This window comes from Choloepus didactylus, chromosome 22 (genome assembly GCF_015220235.1).
Source record: "Choloepus didactylus isolate mChoDid1 chromosome 22, mChoDid1.pri, whole genome shotgun sequence".
NCBI lineage: Eukaryota > Metazoa > Chordata > Mammalia > Pilosa > Megalonychidae > Choloepus > Choloepus didactylus.
The window spans coordinates 30,877,730-30,896,788 of record NC_051328.1 but is presented as its reverse complement, the minus strand read 5'-3'; positions in this window follow the sequence as shown (position 1 = coordinate 30,896,788).

Below are 19,059 nucleotides of genomic sequence, written 5' to 3'. Positions count from 1 at the left end.
AATGATTCAGTAATCATAGTCTTCCCATAAATCCAAATTTCTCGGTTACAAAAGCATACAATTTACTGAGTTTTAGTAGATTCATGGAGTTGTATAACCATCACCATAGTCTAAATTTACAACATTTTCTTCACCCATTAGCAGTCACTCCCATTTCCCCTCCTCTCAGCCCTAGGCGATCACTAATCTACTTTGTTTCTATGAATTTGCCTATTCAGGAAATTTCATATAAATGGGATCATACAATATGTGGCCTTTTTTGACTGACTGCTTTCACTGAACATGTTTTTAAGATTCATCCAGGTTGTAGTATGTATCAGAGCTTTATTCCTTTTTATGGCTGAATAGTATTCCAATTGTATGGCTGACCACATTTTGTTTATCCATTCATCCATTGATGGACATTTGGGTTGTTTCCAATTTGGAGCTATTAAGAATAACGTTGCTACCAACAGTCATGTACAAATTTTTGCGTGGACATATGTTTTTAAATTTTTTTTAATTACAGAAGTAATATATGTCATAACAAGTGCCCTTGAATTTTTTTCCATAAGAAATCCTTTTACTTAGCAGAAAGAAAGGCAAAGAGACCACTGTTCCGGTTTTCTAATGCTGCCAGAATGCAAAACACCAGAAATGGACTGGCTTTTATAAAGGGGGTTTATTTGGTTACACAGTTACAGTCTTAAGGCTATAAAGTGTCCATCAACAAAGGGTACCTTCACTGGAGAAAGCCCATTGGCATCCAGAAAACCTCTGTTAGCTGGGAAGGCACATGGCTGGCGGCTTCTTGCTCCCAGGTTGTGTTTCAAAGTGGCCTTCTCCAAAATGTCTGCATCAGCTTCCAATGGCCGTCTTCAAAATGTCTGTCTTAGCTACAGCAGTGAGCTCCTTATGTCTGAGCTTATATAAGGCTCTAGTAAACTAATCAAGGCCCATGCTGAATGGGCAAACACCTCCATGGAAATTATTTAACCAGAGCTATCACCTAAAGTTGGGTGGGCCACATCTCCATGGAAACACTGAACCAATATGTTCCAACCTAATCCACATTAACTAATAAATCTGTCCCCGCAAGATTGCATTAAAGAATATGGCTTTTTCTGAGGGACATAATATATACAAACCAGCACAGTCACTAATTAAAGACCAGGCTCTAATTAAACAGATTTTTTCGCCTGACCCCAAAGTTGTCATGATAATAGAATAGTTCGACTAACAGAAGCTTTTATCCACATAGATGATTCAGCTTTCTCTTTTATGAGTTTTATTTTAAATGATAAACATTTATTTGCAAATGTAAAGGACTAATATCTTGTTATTTCTAAATGTTATGGTTAAGTTTGTCAAATTTGCACAAAAGATTAAGCATAAAAAAAATATACCCCTAAATCAGGGCTAGTAAAGTACCTTTAATTACTGCTTTAACCCAGCCATTTAAGTTGTTCTTGGGGACTTAAGTACTTTAATGTAGTGCTTCTCAAACTCTAGTGTTTATAGGAACCCTTCAGGGGTCTTGTTAAAATGCCTACTCTTTCCATCAGTTTTGGGTGAGGCCTGAGATTCTGCATTTCTAACAAGCTCCTGGGGGTTGCAGATGCTGCTGATTGCCAGTCCACACTTTGACTCACAAGTGCCAAGTGCCCTCTCCCCAGCTGCCCTGTTCCAAAGATTGGTGGTTCTCTACCTTGATGCTCATTAGAATCACCTTAGGTGCTCTTAAAAATCTGATTCCTAGGTTCACCCTACACCAATAAAGCAAGAATCTCTGGAGTGGGATCCAGGCAACAGTAGTTTTTAAATTTTCCCAAATGATTCCAGCATGCGGTCAAGTTGAGAACAAGTGCTCTGAAAGCACGGTCAGTACTTCTCCACGACTTTGTCTTTCAGAGCTTAGGTGAACTTCTTGGACTTACTCATTACATCAGTATTTGTATCAAAAGCACCCAACCTGATGACTTTTTCAGCAGCTTCCAGGAAATGCCAGACCCTCTGTTGCCACCCATGATTTGGCTCCTGATGCCTTCATTAAAGAGGATGAACTTCCATCTCCACTAGCAAGTCAATCAACACTCCTTTATTGAGCAGGACCACAAGCATTGGCAATTCTAAATACATAGAATTCCAGAGATTCTCTAAGCTCACAGAGCTGAACTGCTCTGGGTAAAAATGGAAAGTTGAATGCTCTTTTTTAATGTCTAGATCATATATACCATATTTGGTTTACTCTCATTAATATTTAGTTTAATAAGAAATGAGAGAAATTATAATTGAACACTCTGAAAAATTGAGTTTACTCATGCAGAGACAATCCCCTCCCCTTTTTTTTGAGGAAGAAAAAGGTCTTTATTAACAAAAAAAAAAAGGTAAAAATTCACTTGAAAGATATAACAGAATCAAATCTGTAAGTATCTAACAAGATAGCTTCATGTTTCAGTTTGCTGATGCTGCCAGAATGCAATATACTAGAAATGGGTTGGCTTTTTCACTGGGGATTTAGTAATTCACAAATTTATAGTTCTAAGGCCATGAAAATATCCAAATTAAGGCATCAGCGGGAAGATACCTTCTCTGAGGAAAAGCTGCTGGCATCTGGGGTTCCTCTGTCACATGGAAAGGCACAGGGCGACATCTCCTGGTCCTTCTCTCGGGTTGGTTTCAGTGGCTCTCTTTCTGCTCCAGCGGCTTTTCTGTGGATTTCATCTCTTGGCATCTCTGAGCAATATGAGTTTCATCTGTCTTTTATCCTCCCATAAAGGACTCCAGCAAGGGGATTAAGACCCACCCTGAATGGGCTGGGTCACATCTTTGTGAGAAACAAGCAAAAAGGAATAAATGCTCACTCAATTGTGGAGAAGGAAAGAATTTATTCATGATCTTGCAACAATGAATGCACAGCCAGAAATGTGGCAGGCGCCCCGCACAAAAGAACCTGGCAGTAGTTACACTCTACCCCTAAAACGCAGGTCTCTCCCATTTTCCCATTTCCAGTGGTTACAGCCATCCGAGAGAGCTAACTAGCCCACCTTTGAGATTTTGAATTGTACAGCCTATCAGAGAGAGTTAACTAGTTTAAATTTCCCACCGAGAGTTCCCGCCTTTGATTATACCCCATATTCCTTTACATTCCAGTAGCCCTGGTTTCCCATATAAGGAGCTTGCACTGATTCTAGGCTTACATCATGGCTCTCTCTCTTTCCTTCCCTTTACCACGGAGCCAGTTTAAGCCAGTTCTGCCACGGAGTCTCCATTTTCCCTATCCCATGTTCCCTTTATGTGAAAGCTAAACTTAACCCTTTCTTACAATCTCCATGGAAACAACCTGATCAAAAGGTCCTACCTAACAATCAGTCTGCCTCCACAAAAATGGATTAAAAGAACGTAGTCTTCTCTGGGGTACATAACAACTCTAAACCAGCATACTTCAGAATATTGAGGTAAAAATTGACAGAACTATGAGAAGTATTTATACCAATTCACCATCATTTGTTAGAGTTGAATACACCTTTCTCAGAAATTGATATCAGACAAAAGATTTAAAATACTGTAGATTGGATAAGCTTAATCAAAGGATATATGAATAATCCTGCATCCCCCAAATGAAAACACCTGACTACCTAGTAGTTATCTCAGTCTTAACATTCCAAAACCCTCCTCCCAGCTGCCCTCCCCGTCTCAGTGAATGGCAGCTCCATCCTTCAGTGGTTCAAGTCCAAGCCCTCAACTCCACTGCTCTTTCACACCTCACAAGGGGCAATCCCTTCTTTACGCAGACCATTTTTGTGGAGGATTCTGTTTATTGCAGTTCTTTTCATGTCCCTATGGATTACCATGCTTTGGCTATTTTAAATTTTAAAATCACATAGAACTACTTCCTTTAAAAAGTCCAAAACAATAAAACAAAAAACAAAACCCTAAATTTAGACTTCAGAATAAACTGGGAAATCTTCGAAGGCTAGAGACTGAAGGCAGCTTTAAGCTTGGGCTCCACCTGTTTTCTGAAGAGCTGAAAAGTGTTGCTTAGGAATCCAGCTTCCTATATTTTACTTTAGTCTCTTAAAGCCCAAGTGTAGACTTTCACCCATGCCTTAAAATCATATCTCTACAAATATCTTCTTGACCAAAACGGGGATACAAAATGAGACAAAATAGTTTCAGTGGCTGAGAGATTTCAAGTGGAGTTGAGAGGTCACTCTGGTGGACATTCTTACGCACTATGTAGATAACACCTCTTAGGATTTAATGTATTGGAATAGCTAGAAGTAAATACCTGAAACTACCAAACTCCAACCCAGCAGTCTGGACTCCTGAAGATGATTGTATAATAATGTAGATTACAAGGGGTGACAGTGTGATTGTGAAAACCTTGTGGATCACACTCCCTTTGTCTAGTGTATGGATGGATGAGTAGAAGAATGGGGATAAAAACTAAATGACAGGTGGGGTGGGATGGGGGGATGGTTTGGGTGTTCTTTTTTTAACTTATATTTTTTGTTCTTATTCTGATTCTTTCTGATGTAAGGAAAATGTTCAGAAATAGATTGTGGTGATGAATGCATAACTGTATGATCGTACTGTGAACAGTTGATTGTATACCATGGATGATTATATGGTATGTGAATATATTTCAATAAAACTGAGTTTAAAAAAAAAAATCATATCTCTACAATATGGTCAGTTATCAGATTTCACACATTGAATTAAATGGTTGTGTTTTTCCTAATGTTTCTTAATCAATATTTGACTGATAATTGCCTCTACTTGTTAAACACATTTTCTTTTATTTTTAAAATTTGTTATAGACATTTTCAAATAGACACAAGAAACAGAATAGCACAATGGACGTCTGTGTACCCGTCAGTCTCAGCCTCAACAACCTTTACCTCTGTGCTGTTCTTGTTGATCTGTCCCCCCACCACCCAGCCCCATTTTCTTCTTGGAGCATTTTAAAAGAAATCCAGACATCATATTTCATCCAACAAAATTAACAGTGATTCCTTAATATCTAATCTGTAATCATGTTCAGTTTTCCTCTGCTGTCTCAAAAATGTCTTTTGACTGTTGATGTGTTCAAATCAAGGTCTAGGCAAAGGGCCATGTGATGCATTTGGTTGAGGTGTTTTTTGTCGCTTTAAGTCTATAACAATTTACCATCTTTTTAATGTGTTTTTTTAAAAAATGGGTTATTTGTAGAATTTCCTGCATTCTGGATTTGGCTGTTTATTTCCTCCTGTATTAACAGGTAAATATCCCCTGTATTTCCTTTAAATTTTCAGTTACGCATAGAGACTTGATTAGATTCAGGTTCACTTTATTTGACAAGAACAGTTCTTAGGTGATTCTACATCCTTCTGTTGCAATCATATCAAAAGGACATATACCTGGTTGCCCCACTTTCAGTGACTAAGCTTTGGGTTCAGTGGAATCAGCCTTATCTACCCATTACAAAGGTCCCTGCCACTCCTTCCACCTAATCGTTTCATCAGACTAGATCTATCCCATTAAGGATTATAAAATGATGACCTTCTAATTTTATTCCTCCTGTATTTTTTAGATCGAACTATTCTTTAAGAGGAACTTGTCCCCATCAACTATTTGGTTACGTTGAAATGTACACCATAAAAAGAAAGAATAAATGCATAATTATTTGCCTTATATATAAATTTTCAAAACAGTGAGTTGGTGCCCAAGCACTCTCCAAAGTGAACAGTGAGCTGGTTTTGTGTTTTGGGGAGAGGATTTTATCTGTTTGTGTTTGTGTCTTTTAGCATAAGTATGAATTTGTGGCTTTTATTTCTTTGTGTCTTAGTCCTTTGCAGTCAGTCTTCTCGATATTCATTCTGTCTTATCTTTCGCCAGGAGAGAGCCCCTTTGAGTAGGCTCCTGTGTCTTTTTTTTTTTTTTTAATTCAGTTTTATTAAAATAAATTCACAAACCATGCAGTCATCCATGGTATACAATCAACTGTTCACAGTATGATCATATAGTTATGCGTTCATCACCACAATCTATTTCTGAACATTTTCCTTACATCAGAAAGAATCAGAATAAGAATAAAAAATAAAAGTGAAAAGAGAATACCCAAACCATCCCCCCATCCCACCCTATTTGTCATTTAGTTTTTACTCCCATTTTTCTACTGATTTTTTTTCAATTTTTTAACTTTGTTTATCAAAAAATTAAAAACAAACAGGCAAACAACAACCAAAAAAACCCCACAACATTTCAAACAAAGCAATGGATTAAGGAAAACAAATAACCTAAAATAATTACTTTGCTTCCAACATGTTCCTACCATACCCCAAGAAAATTAACAACCCCTAAGAAAACAAAGGAATAAGAGAAAAAAAACCTAAAATAACTCTATTGCTTCCAACATGATCTTATTATATCCAAGAAAGTTTACAAACCATAATCATTCCTGAGCATTCCCATAACATTGAGATTACCCTCCATAGTTTATCTGTTCTTATTAGATTATCATTCCCCCTCCACTAATTGGTATCTCTATGTCCCCTACATTCTACAGTATAAAACATTGTACATTTTTCACAGAATTCACATTAGTGGTAACATACAATATGTCTCTTTTTGTGCCTGGCTTATTTTGCTCAGCATTATGTCTTTTTTTTTTTTTTTTTTTTTTTTAATCTTCATTTTATTGAGATATATTCATATACCACGCAGTCATACAAAACAAATCGTACTTTCGATTGTTCACAGTACCATTACATAGTTGTACATTCATCACCCAAATCAATCCCTGACACCTTCATTAGCACACACACAAGAATAACAAGAATAATAATTAGAGTGAAAAAGAGCAATTGAAGTAAAAAAGAACACTGGGTACCTTTGTCTGTTTGTTTCCTTCCCCTATTTTTCTACTCATCCATCCATAAACTAGACAAAGTGGAGTGTGGTCCTTATGGCTTTCCCAATCCCCTTGTCACCCCTCATAAGCTACATTTTTATACAACTGTCTTCGAGATTCCTGGGTTCTGGGTTGTAGTTTGATAGTTTCAGGTATCCACCACCAGCTACCCCAATTCTTTAGAACCTAAAAAGGGTTGTCTAAAGTGTGCATAAGAGTGCCCACCAGAGTGACCTCTCGGCTCCTTTTGGATTCTCTCTGCCACTGAAGCTTATTTCATTTCCTTTCACATCCCCCTTTTGGTCAAGAAGATGTTCTCCGTCCCACGATGCCAGGTCTACATTCTTCCCCAGAAGTCATATTCCACGTTGCCAGGGAGATTCACTCCCCTGGGTGACTGATCCCACGTAGGGGAGAGGGCAGTGATTTCACCTTTCAAGTTGGCTTAGCTAGAGAGACAGGGCCACATCTGAGCAACAAAGAGGCATTCGGGAGGAGGCTCTTAGGCACAACCATAGGGAGGCCTAGCCTCTCCTTTGCAGCAACCGTCTTCCCAAGGGTAAAACCTGTGGTAGAGGGCTCAACCCATCAAACCACCAGTCCCCTATGTCTGTGGTCATGTTAGCAGCCATGGAGGTGGGGTAGGCGAATACCCCTGCATTCTCCACAGGCTCCTCAAGGGGGCACTGCATCTTTTTTTTTTCCTTGTTTTTTTTTTTTTTTTTGACTTTCCCTTCTTTTTTAAATCAACTGTATGAAAAAAAAGTTAAAAAGAAAACAAACATACAATAAAAGAACATTTTAAAGAGACCATAACAAGGGAGTAAGAAAAAGACAACTAACCTAAGATAACTGCTTAACTTCCAACATGTTCCTACTTTACCCCAAGAAAGTTACCTAATATAGCAACATTTCTGTGAACTTGCTCCTACTATATCCATCAGAAATTAACAGACCATAGTCATTCCTGGGCATCCCCAGAACGTTAAATAGCTTATCTGTTCTTCTTGGATTATTGTTCCCCCTTCCTTAATTGCTCTCTATTGCTAGTTCCCCTACATTCTACATTATAAGCCATTTGTTTTATATTTTTCAAAGTTCACATTAGTGGTAGCATATAATATTTCTCTTTTTGTGCCTGGCTTATTTCGCTCAGCATTATGTCTTCAAGGTTCATCCATGTTGTCATATGTTTCACGAGATCGTTCCTTCTTACTGCCGCATAGTATTCCATCGTGTGTATATACCACGTTTTATTTATCCACTCATCTGTTGAAGGACATTTGGGTTGTTTCCATCTTTTGGCAATTGTGAGTAATGCTGCTATGAACATTGGCGTGCAGATATCTGTTCGTGTCACTGCTTTCCGATCTTCCGGGTATATACCGAGAAGTGCAATCGCTGGGTCGAATGGTAACTCTATATCTAGTTTTCTAAGGAACTGCCAGACTGACTTCCAGAGTGGCTGAACCATTATACAGTCCCACCAACAGTGAATAAGAGTTCCAATTTCTCCACATCCCCTCCAGCATTTGTAGTTTCCTGTTTGTTTAATGGCAGCCATTCTAACCGGTGTTAGATGGTATCTCATTGTGGTCTTAATTTGCATCTCTCTAATAGCTAGTGAAGCTGAATATTTTTTCATGTGTTTCTTGGCCATTTGTATTTCCTCTTCAGAGAACTGTCTTTTCATATCTTTTGCCCATTTTATAATTGGGCCGACTGTACTATTGTCATTGAGTTGTAGGATTTCTTTATATATGCAAGATATCAGTCTTTTGTCAGATACATGGTTTCCAAAAATTTTTTCCCATTGAGTTGGCTGCCTCTTTACCTTTTTGAGAAATTCCTTTGAGGTGCAGAAACTTCTAAGCTTGAGGAGTTCCCATTTATCTATTTTCTCTTTTGTTGCTTGTGCTTTGGGTGTAAAGTCTAGGAAGTGGCCGCCTAATACAAGGTCTTGAAGATGTTTTCCTACATTATCTTCTAGGAGTTTTATGGTACTTTCTTTTATATTGAGATCTTTGGTCCATTTTGAGTTAATTTTTGTGTAGGGGGTGAGGTAGGGGTCCTCTTTCATTCTTTTGGATATGGATATCCGACTCTCCCAGCCCCATTTGTTGAAAAGACCATTATGACTCAGTTCAGTGACTTTGGGGGCCTTATCAAAGATCAGTCGGCCATAGATCTGAGGGTCTATCTCCGAATTCTCAATTCGATTCCATTGATCTATATGTCTATCTTTGTGCCAGTACCATGCTGTTTTGGTAACTGTGGCTTTATAATAAGCTTCAAAGTCAGGGAGTGTAAGTCTTCCCACTTCGTTTTTCTTTTTTAGAGTGTCTTTAGCAATTCGAGGCATCTTCCCTTTCCAAATAAATTTGATAACTAGCTTTTCCAAGTCTGCAAAGTAGGTTGTTGGAATTTTGATTGGGATTGCATTGAATCTGTAGATGAGTTTGGGTAGAATTGACATCTTAATGACATTTAGTCTTCCTATCCATGAACATGGAATATTTTTCCATCTTTTAAGGTCCCCTTCTATTTCTTTTAGTAGAGTTATGTAGTTTTCTTTGTATAGGTCTTTTACATCTTTGGTTAAGTTTATTCCTAGGTACTTGATTTTTTTAGTTGCTATTGAAAATGGTATCTTTTTCTTGAGTGTCTCTTCAGTTTGTTCATTTCTAGCATATAGAAACATTACTGACTTATGTGCATTAACCTTGTATCCCTCTACTTTGCTAAATTTGTTTATTAGCTCTAGTAGCTGTACCGTCGATTTCTCAGGGTTTTCTAGATATAAGATCATATCATCTGCAAACAATGACAGTTTTACTTCTTCTTTTCCAATTTGGATGCCTTTTATTTCTTTGTCTTGCCGGATTGCCCTGGCTAGCACTTCCAGCACAATGTTGAATAACAGTGGTGATAGCAGGCATCCTTGTCTTGTTCCTGATCTTAGAGGGAAGGCTTTCAGTCTCTCTCCATTGAGTACTATGCTGGCTGTGGGTTTTTCATATATGCTCTTTATCATGTTGAGGAAGTTTCCTTCAATTCCTACCTTTTGAAGTGTTTTTATCAAAAAGGGATGTTGGATTTTGTCAAATGCTTTTTCAGCATCTATTGAGATGATCAATTGATTTTTCCCTTTTGACTTGTTAATGTGTTGTAATACATTGATTGATTTTCTTATGTTGAACCATCCTTGCATGCCTGGAATAAACCCCACTTGGTCATGGTGTATGATTTTTTTAATGTGTCCTTGGATTCGATTTGCAAGTATTTTGTTGAGGATTTTTGCATCTATATTCATTAGGGAGATTGGCCGGTAGTTTTCCTTTTTTGTAACATCTTTGCCTGGTTTTGGTATTAGATTGATGTTAGCTTCATAAAATGAGTTAGGTAGTGTTCCATTTTCTTCAATGTTTTGAAAGAGTTTGAGTAAGATTGGTGTCAGTTCTTTCTGGAAAGTTTGGTAGAATTCCCCTGTGAAGCCATCTGGCCCTGGGCATTTATTTGTGGGAAGCTTTTTGATGACTGATTGGATCTCTTTGCTTGTGATGGGTTGATTGAGGTCTTCTATTTCTTCTCTGGTCAGTCTAGGTTGTTCATATGTTTCCAGGAAATTGTCCATTTCCTCTACATTATCCAGTTTGTTGCCATAGAGTTGTTCATAGTATCCTCTTATAATTTTTTTAATTTCTTCAGGATCTGCAGTTATGTCACCTTTTTCATTCATTATTTTGTTTATATGGGTCTTCTCTCTTTTTGATTTTGTCAGTCTAGCTAGGGGCTTGTCAATCTTGTTGATCTTCTCAAAGAACCAACTTTTGGTGATATTTATCCTCTCTATTGTTTTTTTGTTCTCTATGTCATTTATTTCTGCTTTAATCCTTGTTATTTCTTTTCTTGTACTTGGTTTAGGATTGGTTTACTGTTCATTTTCTAGCTTCTTCAGTTGATCCATTAGTTCTTTGATTTTGGCTCTTTCTTCCTTTTTAATATATGCGTTTAGTGCTATAAATTTCCCCCTTAGCACTGCTTTTGCTGCATCCCATAGGTTTTGGTATGTTGTGTTCTCATTTTCATTCGTCTCTATGTATTTAGCAATTTCACTTGCTATTTCTTCTTTAACCCACTGATTGTTTAGGAGTGTGTTGTTTAACCTCCAGGTATTTGTGAATTTTCTAAGTCTCTGATGGTTATTGACTTCTAATTGTATTCCATTGTGGTCAGAGAATGTGCTTTGAATAATTTCAATCTTTTTAAATTTATTGAGGCTTCTTTTATGTCCCAGCATATGATCTATTCTGGAGAAAGTTCCATGAGCACTAGAAAAGTATGTGTATCCTGGTGATTTGGGATGTAATGTCCTGTATATGTCTGTTAAATCTAATTCATTTATCAGATTGTTTAGGTTTTCAGTTTCCTTATTGGTCTTCTGTCTGGTTGATCTATCTATAGGAGAGAGTGATGTGTTGAAGTCTCCCACAATTATTGTGGAAACATCAATTGCTTCCTTTAGTTTTGCCAGTGTTTCTCTCATGTATTTTGTGGCACCTTCGTTGGGTGCATAGACATTTACGATTGTTATTTCTTCTTGCTGAATTGCCCCTTTTATTAGTACGTAGTGGCCTTCTTTGTCTCTCAAAACATCCCTGCATTTGAAGTCTATTTTATCTGAGATTAATATTGCTACACCTGCTTTCTTTTGGCTGTAGCTTGCATGAAATATTTTTTTCCATCCTTTCACTTTCAGTTTCTTTGTGTCCCTGTGTCTAAGATGAGTCTCTTGTATGCAACATATTGATGGTTCATTTTTTTTATCCATTCTGCGAATCTATATCTTTTAATTGGGGAGTTTAATCCATTTACATTCAACATTATAACCGTGAAGGCATTTCTTGAATCAGCCATCTTATCCTTTGGTTTATGTTTGTCATATTTTTCCCCTCTGTCTATTAATATCCTTTATTGTACCCATACCGAATCTCTTTAGTACTGAACCTTTCTCCAAGTCTCTCTGTCCTTTCTTTGTTTCTCTGTCTGTAGGGCTCCCTTGAGTATCTCCAGTAGGGCAGGTCTCTTGTTAGCAAATTCTCTCAGCATTTGTTTGTCTGTGAAAAATTTAAGCTGTCCCTCAAATTTGAAGGAGAGCTTTGCTGGAGAAAGTATTCTTGGCTGGAAATTTTTCTCACTCAGAATTTTAAATATATCGTGCCACTGCCTTCTCACCTCCATGGTGGCTGCTGAGTAGTCACTACTTAGTCTTATGCTGTTTCCTTTGTATGTGGTGAATTGCTTTTCTCTTGCTGCTTTCAGAACTTGCTCCTTCTCTTCTGTGTTTGATAGTGTGATCAGTATATGTCTCGGAGTGTGTTTATTTGGATTTATTCTATTTGGAGTTCGCTGAGCATTTATGATTTGTGTATTTATGTTGTTTAGAAGATTTGGGAAGTTTTCCCCAACAATTTCTTTGAATACTCTTCCTAGACCTTTACCCTTTTCTTCCCCTTCTGGGACACCAATGAGTCTTATATTTGGACGTTTCATATTATCTATCATATCCCTGAGGTCCATTTCGATTTTTTCAATTTTTTTCCCCATTCTTTCTTTTATGCTTTCATTTTCCATTCTGTCATCTTCCAGGTCACTGATTCGTTGTTCAACTTCCTCTAGTCTTGTACTATGAGTGTCCAGAATCTTTTTAATTTGGTCAGCAGTTTCTTTAATTTCCGTAAGATCATCCATTTTTTTATTTAGTCTTGCAATGTCTTCTTTATGCTCTTCTAGGGTCTTCTTGATTTCCTTTATCTCCCGTACTATGGTCTCATTGTTCATCTTTAGTTCTTTGAGTAGCTGCTCTAGGTGCTGTGTCTCTTCTGGTCTTTTGATTTGGGTGCTTGGGCTTGGGTTATCCATATCGTCTGGTTTTTTCATATGCTTTATAATTTTCTGTTGTTTTTGGCCTCATGGCATTTGCTGAACTTGATAGGGTTCTTTTAGGATTTGTAGACCAATTGAAGTCCATATCTCTAATTTATCAGATCTACAGCTTCGTGGAGTACACTTTCTCTAACTAACCAGCAGGTGGCGTCCACGAGCCACCTGTTCTCCACAAGCCAGTTCTCCCCTGCTTAGCCTTTTTGGTGAGTGGGGGAGTGAGTCTTGTGGGGTCCAACTGGTGTACCAAGCTTGCGTGTGTAGTTGGTGTTGCCTGCCCTGTATGTGGGGCGTGTTTCTGGGCAGTCAGGGAGGGGGGGGTGGCTCTAACAATCAAATCTCCCTGGTGATCCTAGAGTTTTAAAGCTGCTGCAATAGTCTAATCCTTCAGTTCAGTCCTGCCACAGTTTGTCTCTGCCACTGACCCACAAGTCCTTGGTATTGGCGTATGGCTCCTGAGACTTGCAAGTGGGCCCCTCTTCCAGGCTGTGCACCCCGGGTCCTCTGTTGAGGGATGGCTGTGCTATGTCACAGGTGAGTGCCGTCCCCCCCAGGGCAGTTCTGGGCTGCTGGGCTGTGTAGGGAGGCTCCCAGTCTGCTGAAATGATGGCTGAATGGGGCTTTGTTAATTCACACTGCTCTACCTTCCTAACTCTGGGACAATCAGCTGAGGTTGCAGGGAAGGCTAATGTCCACGCCCAGTTTTGTGGTGTGTGCCTGTTATTTGAAGCACTTCCGTCACACTGGGTTGTCTGGGGCAGTTCTGGGCTATGGGGCTGGCGATGGGCAGGAGTGTTTCCTGTCCACCAGGATGATGGCTGTGAGCGGACACCCCCCTTTTCTTGGGAAGTTGTGGTGTTTAGTGAATTTTCTCAGCCACTGGATTATTGCGTTTTGTCTCAGAGCTCTCCTAGTTCTGCTCTTGACTTGACCTGCCCAAATAGCAAGTCTTTGAAGCTTTCTGTATTGGGCTTCTTGGAGTAATTGTTTTAGAAAAAGAAAAAAGGATTAAAAAAAAAAAAAAGAAAAAAAAAAAAAGGGCCCTCCTCAGAGATCTAATGGGTTATTGAAATGCTAAGAGACAAAGCAACCAGGGCCATTAAGGAAAGGTCCACAGGGCAGAGAGATCAGCTTTTCTTCGGGATTTGCATATGCGCCTCAGGGCCCTTCCCCTTTCTATGTTCACCAGAACTCCAAAAATCCTCCGCTTTTATTTTGGAGTTTTTCGTGTTGTTTTTTTTTCTATGCCTGTCTCCTCTCTGCTGGGCTGGCTGCTCTCAGATTCTCTGGTGTCTGGTCTCAGTCTATCTATGGTTGGAGTTTGAATCAGTAGAATGAGTTTCCGATAAGGGCAGCCGCTGCAGTTCTCCCTTCTCCTTCCTGGAGCTGACAGCCCCTCCTCCCCCGGGACTGAGCCTGGCAGGGAGGGGCGCGGGTCCCCTGGCCGCAAAAACTCACAGATTTCGCTGATCTCAGCAGTTCCACGTTTTCATGAGTGTTGTATGAAGTATGCCCAAAGTCAGATTGCTCTGTGGTGTCCAGTCCACGCAGTTCCTGGCTTTCTACCTACTTTCCTGGAGGAGTAACTAAAACATACAGCTCACCAGTCTGCCATCTTGCCCCGCCTCCTGTGTCTTTTTAATTTGTTTTCCTTCACGCCTCCTTGCCTTCAGGCACAATGAGATGTCCAAGGCTCATCTTGTACATTCCATGTCCCAATTTTGAATTCAGCCATTTTGCCAACTCCTGCTTCCTTATAGTGAGAAATGGGGTTGAGAGACCACGATCTGGGTACCAGGGGTGCTCCTCGCTCCTGGGTTGGTCATTGTTTCTAGGCCTTTTCAGTGGACAGAGCTGGAAAGTTTTCTTAAGAGAAAATACATAATGGGATTCATACTGGTACAAACACTGTTCCAATTCAAATTCAGGGCCACAGGATCCTCATTAGTCTTGAAATCTGTATTTCCCTTCACCCATGCCCCAAATCCCAGTTCTTAATGACACCCATCTAATTACTCATTTGCTTCATTCCACAATATACACTCTGAATGATACCAACCCTAACCCAGATGATAAGATTACTGAAGGCAGTTTACATTTTTTTCTTTGTTCAAAGTTTTTTGTCTTTAGTGTATATTCCTTTAGGGCGGTGATTCTCAACAGGGGATGATTTTGCTCCTCCCTCCCCCCAGGAGACATTTGGCAGTATCTGGAGACATTTTTGCTGGGTAGAGGCCAGGGATGCTGCTAAAATCCCACAGTATACATGACGACCTTCCCCCACCAAAGAATTTTCCAGCCCAAAATGTCAATAGTGATGATGAAGTTGAGAAACTGCTCTAAGGGTTGTGTGTGTGTTTTTTAAATTCAGTTTTATTGAGATATATCCATATACCATGCAGACATCCACAGTGTACAATCAGCTGTTCACAGTATCATCATATAGTTGTTCATTCATCACCCCAGTCAATTTTTGAACATTTTCCTTACTCCAAAAAGAATAAAAATAAAAGTAAAAAAGAACACCCAGAGTATTCCATCCCCCCAGCCTACCCTAGTTTTCATTTAGTTTTGGCCCCATTTTTCTACTCATCTGTCCATACACTGTATAATGGGAGTGTGAGCTGCAAGGTTTTCACAGTTACACAGTTCACACCATGTAAGCTACATAGTTACACAGTCATCTTCAAGAATCAAGGTTACTGGGTTGCAGTTTCACAGTTTCAAATATTTCCTGCTAGCTATTCCAATACACTAAAAACTAAAAAGGATATCTCTATAGTGTGTAAGAATGCCCTCCATAATGACCTCTTGACTCCATTTGAAATCTCTCAGGCACTGAAACTTTCTTTTGTTTCATTTTGCTTCCCCATTTTGGTCAAGATTTTCTCAATCCCACGATGCCGAGTCCATGCTTATCCCTGCGAGTCATGTCCCATGTTGCCAGGGAGATTTACAACCCTGGGAGTCATGTCCCACGAAGTGGGGAGGGCAGTGCGTTCACCTGCCAAGTTGGCTTAGAGAGAGATGACACACTGAGTTACAAAGAGGTTCTCTGGGGCATAATTACAAGTAGCCTTGGCCTCTCCTTTGCAGTAACAAGCTTCTTAAGGGCAAACCCCAAGATCGAGGGCTCAGCCTACTAAATTGTTAGTCCTCAATATTTGTGAGAATATCAGTAATAACCCAGATGGGGAAGTCCAGCTTTTCCACATTTTTCCCCAGTTCCTCAGGGGGGCCCTGCAAATATATTTTTATTCTCTGCTAAGGGTTGTGTTTTAAAGTCACTTGAAATAGTTCCTCTTTACTTATTCTTCCAACTCAGTGTACGGTTAAGTTCGTTTTGTTTCATTTTGCTTTCACTTTTTAGGGATGCTTCTTTTTTTAATTATGTGAAATATTTTTATGATTCTGAAGTTAAAGCTATTTACAAAGATACTTTCAAAGAGATGTAGCTCCCACTTTTCCCCTCTGCCCCTGCTCTTTCCTTCCGCTAGCAGTAACCTTTACCTTTTTTTTTTTTTTTTAGTTATTAGTGAATTCTTGCACTGTTTCCTTTTGAAATGCTCTATGAATAGCTTACATAGGACATTTTATATTTTTGCCAATGTATCTTTTGGGTAGATTCTTATAAGTAAATTGCTGGGTCAAAGGGTAAAGGAACATATAATTTTACTTTGTTTTAAAGTATCTCTAGAGTTTTGTTTCTAAATACATTGAGTGCCCCCCAAAAAAGTACAGAACAGCATGTAAAACATGCCTTCTGAATAAAAAAAGGAGGATGAAAAGTGTATCTGTATTTGTTTTTATACGCTAAACTGTCTCTGAATAGATAGACCAGAAACTATTATCACCAGGCCTATGGGAGAGAAAGGTCTGTGTCTGAGGGCACGGGAGTGGGGAGGGAGACTTTTCACTGAATATCCTTTACACTTTTTTTTAATTTTTTAAATTTTGAACCATGTTAATGTGGCACCTATTTTTAAACTGAATTTTAAAAATAAATTGAAGGGAAAAATGTTTTTCAATTTGAAACTGGAGAAATACCAGGAAAGACTCTGAAGTCACACTGTATAGGGTGGAGGAAATCTTACAACATGCTTTAAGCAACTTTGTGTCTAATTCCACAGAATTGTCTCTTTACCAACAAAATGTCTTCTGGAATTGGCTCTTTCAGGGAAGTTTACACTTTCAGCATTGTTTCTTCTTTGATTTGGCGTGGGTTCTAATGTTATGACTGTGTATGCACATGATTTTTATTCTCCTTTTCTTTGGAATCTTTAAATGATTTTTATTCAAGTGATTTTTGCTTATATATTTCACATAGTCATTTCTGTTTCCAAGCATGGGATTAAATTCCTTGTTTTATGGAGTTTGTCCAGGCCAAGCATTAGCTCACTGTCTGGGGACCTGAAGCTCCTGTGGAGAAAATGAGCCAGCCTGGCTGCCATGGCGCTGGTGGGAAGGAACGCCAGCCCTGTCTGACTCGGTGGTGTCTGTGGCTGGTGGAAAGTTGCTTCCACCTGGACTTTGGCACCATATTTTGGCTTTAAAACCATGTTCTGAACAAGACTTAATGAAAGTTTTCCAGTTTCTAAGGGCCAGTTCCCTCCCTGGCTAGTTAAATGGCTTAGACAGTGTTATCTTTTCAACCATCACTGCCCTCCTGATGGGGTCTGGGAAAGTCAGATGAGCTATTCAGCGGGGCCTCACTGCAGCAGAAGGGTTACTGAACTAGGAAAACGGTTTCCAAGTAGAAAGACAGTGTGGATGTGCTCACTTCAAAGGAGTTAAGCAGCTTTTTCCATGGAAACAAAGGCAGCTACCCTGAAGGAGTGGTTGGATACAGAAAGCGCCATGAGACAGAAATTTGAGAGAAAGTACCTTCATTTTCCAGAAAAGAGAGCTCTTTTTTATCTCATACTGAGGATTTAGAATTGGCCTTCACATCCTATGAACGTGAATCCCTTTAAACCTAAATATGTCTGTGCTGGCTGTAAGGCTGACTTCCTGTAAGTCTGCCTGGATTGATCCAAAACAAATCTTAAGTAGTGCCTGTGGTCTAAAAGTGGGAGGAAGATTGATTCTGCAAAGAGAAACTTCAGGCCTGCAGGCAAAGTTGTTTGAATTCAATTTTTATTTCTTTAAACTGGAGCCCCAAAACTAATCAAAAGGCAGCTCTAGGCATATATCAAAAAAAAAAAAAAAAAAGTGACAGCAGGGACCTGAACAGATATTTGCACACTGATGTTCATAGCAGCATTATTCACAGTTGCCAAAAAGTAGAATCAACCCAAGTACCAACCAACAGATGAATGGGTAAACAAAAGGTGGTGTGTGTATGTGTGTGTGTATATATACACACACACACATACATACACATGCATACAATAGAATATCATCCAGCTGTAAAAAAGGAAGAAGTTCTGATGCATGCTACAACATGGATGAACCTTAAAAACATCATGTTGAGTGAAATAAGCCAGACACAAAAGGACAAATACTGAATGATCTCACTTATATGAAATAAGTTGAATATGCAAATTCATAAAGTCAGAAACTAGAATACAGAATTACCTGGGGCCAGGGTGGTGGTGGGGGTGGAGAGCCATGTTTAATTGGTACAGAGTTTCTATTTAGGGTGATGAAAAACTTTTGGCAATGGATGGTGGTGACAGAAGCACAATTTTGTGAATGTAATTAATACCTCTAAGTTGTATATTTGAAAGTGGATAAAATGAGAAATTTTAGGTTGTATACAACTTAGCAGAATTAAAAACAACTATAGAACTTTGTAACACAAAGAGTGAACCCTATAGTTAATAGTATAATTATAATAACATTGTTTCATCAATTGTAACAAGATACTATACTAATGCAAAATGTTAATGATAGGGAAAACTGTGTGTGTGAGCGGGAGTGTATAGGAACTCTGTACTTTCTGCATGATTTTTCTGTAAACCAATGTGATAGTTTGAGGCTGTATGTACCCCAGAAAAGATCATGTTCTTAAAGCCAATCCATTCCTGTGGGTGTGGACTCATTATAAGGAGGATCTTCTGGTGACTAGGGTCTTTCTTATTTAACCTAAATTGAGCTGTGACCCATCTCATTCAGGGCGGGTCTTAATCCTCTTACCAGAGTCCTTTATAAGAGGGTAAAAAACAGAGAGAAGACACAGAAAAGACCCAGAGAGACTGAGAGAGAAGTAGCCAAAGCTGGAAGCAGTGAAACCCAGGAGA